This window comes from Balaenoptera borealis (assembly GCF_965194805.1).
Source record: "Balaenoptera borealis genome assembly, contig: HAP1_SCAFFOLD_924, whole genome shotgun sequence".
Lineage (NCBI taxonomy): Eukaryota > Metazoa > Chordata > Mammalia > Artiodactyla > Balaenopteridae > Balaenoptera > Balaenoptera borealis.
Window position 1 is genome coordinate 249,471 of NW_028123282.1, and position 4,865 is coordinate 254,335.

General features: G+C 49.8%; 1 pseudogene across 1 annotated transcript; it reads right to left on the reverse strand.

Annotated features, from left to right (window-relative positions):
* Window positions 1-3,177: 3,177 nt before the first annotated feature.
* On the reverse strand, window positions 3,178-3,664 carry LOC309621720 (serine/arginine-rich splicing factor 3 pseudogene; annotated as a pseudogene). Its single transcript has one exon. The product of its transcript is annotated as a serine/arginine-rich splicing factor 3 pseudogene (transcript).
* Between the last annotated feature and the right edge of the window lie 1,201 nt (window positions 3,665-4,865).

The window sequence follows — 4,865 nt, forward strand, 5'->3', positions numbered from 1 at the left end:
GGAGAGGAAAGGGGCAGTTCTAAATGCAGGCGCTGACGGGATTGGGGCAGACCTTGCCCTGGGCCAGGCTGGTTGCTTCAACACAGCTGTCCTCGCCCAGAGCCATCCTGCCCCCGCCTCACCCAGTTCTTCCGTGATGTGTGGGGAAAATCTGTGGTTGTCACAACTGGGAGGGAGGGCCCCTGGAATCAAATGGGTGAGGCCAGGGATGCTGCTAAACCCCACACAGTGCCCAGGAGGGGCCCTCAGCAGAGGATGACCCGCCCCGAATAACCCCAGTGCCACGGGGGAGACCCTGCACTAATATTATTCAGACCCGCTGGTGCCCCGATTCCTGCACAGGCAGGGACTCTAACCGGGTCACCTCTGTATCCCGAGGTGACCTAGAGTGGGGCAGCCACGAGGGCTGAGATGAGTATCGGGGGTGAAATGACAAACCTCTGCACCCACTCTCCCCTCCGCACCCCAGGGGCGATGGTCTCTATCTCCTCCCTGTGCAGGTAGCTTTTCCCTGAGCCATTTCTTCTTGTCAAGGTCCCTGTCGCAGGTTGGGTTCCCTGAAGATGACGTTGAGAGCAAGGATTGGAGTGCAGGTGGTTGATGTGAGGCGTGCAGGAACAGATACAGCTGCCATAGGGTCCCACAATTCCACTCCCGGGCATAGACCCGGAGAAAACTCTAATTCAAAACTATACATACACCCCTGGCATTTCCCTGGTGGTCCAGTGGTTAAGAATCCATGCTTCCAGTGCAGGGGGCGTGGGTTCCATCTCTGGTCAGGGAACTAAGATCTCACATGCCGTGTGACAATAAAAGAAGAAAGAAAAAAGAAAGAAAGAAAGAGAGAAAGAGAGAAAGAGAGAGAAAGAAAGAAAGAAAGAAAGAGAGAGAAAGAAAGGAAGAAAGGAAGAAGGAAAGAAGAAAGAAAGAAAGATACATGCACCCCAACGTTCATTGCAGCACTATTTACAGTAGCCAAGACATGGAAGCTACCTAAATGTCCACTGATGGATGAATGGATAAAGAAGATGTGGTACATATATACAATGGAATCTTATTCAGCCATAAAAAGAATGAAATAATGCTATTTGCAGCAACGTGGATGGACCTAGAGATTATCATACTAAGTGAAGTAAGTCAGAAGAGAAAGACAAATATCATATGATCTCACTTATATGTGAAATCTAAAATACGACACAAATGAACTCGTCTACAAAACAAAAACAGACTCACAGACATAGAGAACAGACTTGTGGTTGCCAAGGGGGAGAAACAGTGAGGGAGGGTTGGATTGGGAGTTTGGGGTTAGCAGATGCAAACTATTAAATATAGGATGGATAAACTACAACGTCCTACTGTCTAGCACAGGGAACTATATTCAGTATCCTGTGATAAGCCATAACGGAAAAGAAAAAAGTTTTATTTATAGGTTCCATCCCTAACTGAGCTAGCCCATCCCCTCCCATGTTTCTAAGTGCAGCCCGAGGCTGCAGACTTCCCACCGTGGTCTTCAGCTCCAGAGCAAGCCACCTGCGAACCACCCACATCTTCCCAGGGGCTGGCAACTCTCCTTTGCTACTGATTCCAAGACACATCCAAATAGCAAAAATGTGACCATGAAAAGAAACTCAGGCATGTTCAAATCAGGGAAATAACATTCTTAGCTCTGTTCAGTACTCGCTTAATTTTACAAGAGCTTAGAGTTACAAAAAAGTTGCAAAGATCTGTACAGAGTGTACAGAGTGCCGTGGACCCTGACCCAGTACCCCTATTTCCAACTCATTAGTACCTTAGTGTGACATGTTTATCCAACTAAGGAACCAAGATGGATACATTGTTATTAACTGAAGTCCACACTTTATTAGAATTTCCCTAGTGTTCCCCTAACATCCTTTTTCTGTCCCAGTCTCCTCTGGGCTGTGACATTTCTCAGACGTCGCTGGGTTTTGATACCTTGAAAGTTTTGAGGAGGACTGGTCAGGTGTTTTGTCCCTCAATTTGTTAGTCTGTTTGTTTTCTGATGTTTTCTTATGGTTGGTCTGGAGTTATGGGGTTTGGGGCGGAAGACCCAAACAGAGATAAAAATGCCATTCTCCTCAGGTCACATCAAGGATACACACCATCAACGGGACTTATGACAAACGATTTTACCCTTGATCACCTGGCCAGTATCGTCTTTTTTTTCTTGCTGCATTGGGTCTTCGTTGCGTGTGGGCTTCTGTAGTTGTGGCACGGGGGCTCAGTAGTTCTGGCTCCCAGGATCTAGAGTGCAGGCTCAGTAGTTGTGGCCCACGGGCTTAGTTGATCTGCGGCACCTGGGATCTTCCCGGACCAGGGCTTGAACCTGTGTCCCCTGCATTGGCAGGCGGATTCTTTTCTTTTCTTTTTTTCTTTTGCAACCAAAACGTTAATCCCAAGGATTCTCACAAAACATATTACAAATGACAGCATGAAAAAAAAAATTGCACAGTAACTCAAAGTTCAGCTCTACAATATACTCTTAATCTGGCAGGACATTGGTATCTTGATAATCTCAAATTTCCAAAAAATATTACAAAGAGCTATGTATTCATGTACAGCAATCACAGAGGGGACGTATGACCTAACTCAAAGGTAAACTAACTTCCTTGAAACTTCTTAGATTTTAAACTCCCTGGACAATCTCTTGTCCGGTGTGAAGACTAGTGGAATTTTTAAACCTCTAATCTAGGGTAAGGGTGCGGCTTTCATTTTTACCTGCTGGCTTGGGTTCACAGCACCTTTTAAAGACTGCTTGCTTAACTACAGCTGCATACCATATCCCAGCTACAGAAAGTCTTTTCAATGTTTGCCAGTGTTGTTTCCATAATAGTAAACATCACACTTTAGGTGGGCAGGAGTTAGAGTTTTATTATCAGTCTAGGCAAGACCAAAAATTCAAAGCAAGTTCAATTTTGCTTAAGGGAACATTGTAAGGTAACAATTCTTCATATTACATGCCTCCCAGGACCCATTTCAAACCATAGAGAATGACACCTTTATGTGTCACTGTCCCAAGAGACAAACAAATGTGAACAACTAAAACATTTAAAAAGTGCACCAAGCTTCGGAAGTCTCAAACAAAACTTGAATTTTCTGTACATACTCCTGCCAAATGAAGTTATTGCCTGTACACCACTCCTCTTGCAAAGTGGTCTTCTATTTCCTTTCATCTGACCTAGATCGGCTAGGAGACCTAGAGAAAGATCGGGACGGCTTGTGATTTCTCTCTTGGGACAGGGATCTCTCTCTTCTCCTATATCTAGAAAGGGACCTGCTCTGGCTGACGGAGAAGGCTCTCCATCTTGGAGATGTGCGGGAGGTGGAGGACTCCTCCTCCCATAATCATCTCGAGGGCGACGACCCCAAGAAGGAGGCGGTCACGATTTCGACTTCTCTTTTCCCCATTCGACAGGTCCACTCTTACTCGGCAGCCACATAGTGTTCTCCCATCTAGTTCTCGGACAGCATCGGCTGCATCTCGGGGATCTTCACATTCAACGAGAGCGAAGCCGGGAGGGTTTTTAGCACCCCACACACTTCAGAGTGGTCCATAATAGCCTAAAGCTCGTTCCAATTCAGCCTTGTTACCACTGTTTCCAAGATTCCCTACACAAACTTTACAGTCCAACGGACAGGAATCACGTTGCAAGACCCTCGTGGCTCCTGGGTTTCACGGGCCACAGGGTGGTCCCGGGCCTCTAGAATCTGGTAGCTGAATCTGCTCGCACAAGCTGTCCTGTGGGGATGCGTTTTCCCCTATGTGTCCAGCCCGGGGCCCTGCTCTCTTGGCCCGGCCTCCCGGGTGAGAGGGTGAACCCCAGCTCCCTGGAGCAGACACTCAGAGCCCTGGTGACCGGACTCACGGCTGACGGGGCTGGAGCGGCGGCTGGACACGTGTGGCCAGCCTGGTGGTGTTTGGCCCCGTCTGCAGTTCCAGTTCCAGCTGAGAAAGAGCCTCCCTGTGTTACTTTCTCCTGGTTGTGTAAGGATCCCCGGTGTCATTTGACAGAAATGTAGACGGTGTGTTCTTTCTCTCTTTTCTCCCTGCTTCCTCTCCTCCCTCTCTGCCTCCCTCTCTCCCTGTACCTCTTTCCCTGTTCCGCTCTCCCTCTACCTCTTTCCCACTCCCTCTCTGTCTCTCCCTCTGTCTCTTCCTCTCTCCCTCCCTCTCTCCCTCTCCCTCCCTCTCCCTCTCTCTTTCCTCTCCCTATCTCCCTCTCTCCTCTCTCCCTCTTCCCTCTTCCTCTCCCTCTTCCCTCTGCCTCTTTCCTCTGCCTCTTTCCTCTCCCTCTTCCCTCTCCTCTTTCCCTCTCCTTCTCTCCCTCCCCCTCTCTCACTCTCCCTCTCTCCCCCCTCTCTCTCCCTCTTCCTCTCTCCCTCTCCCCTGTCTCTGCCTCTCCCTCCGTCTCTCCCTCTGGGAGGGAGTGAGGGAGATGGAGAGATGGAGGGAGCGGGAGAGTTGGAGGGAGAGGGAGAGGGAGAAGAGGGAGGAGAGGGAGGGAGGAGACGTCTCTCCCTCCCTCCCTCCCTCTGCCTCCCTCCCTCTCCTCTCTTTCCCTCTCCCTCCGTCTCTCCGTCTCCCTCACTCCCTCTCAGAGAGGGAGAGACGGAGGGAGAGGCAAAGACAAGGGAGAGGGGGAGAGGGAGAGAGGGAGGGGGAGAGAGAGGGGGGAGAGAGGGAGAGCTCTCTTCCTCCCTCCCTCTCCCTCTCTCCTCCTTCTCTCCCTCTCTCCCTCACCCTCTCTCCCTCTCCCTCCCTCCATCACTTTCCCTCCTTCTCCCTCTCCCTCTCTCCCTCCCAGAGAGGGAGAGACAGAGGGAGAGGGAGAGGGGGGAGACAGGGA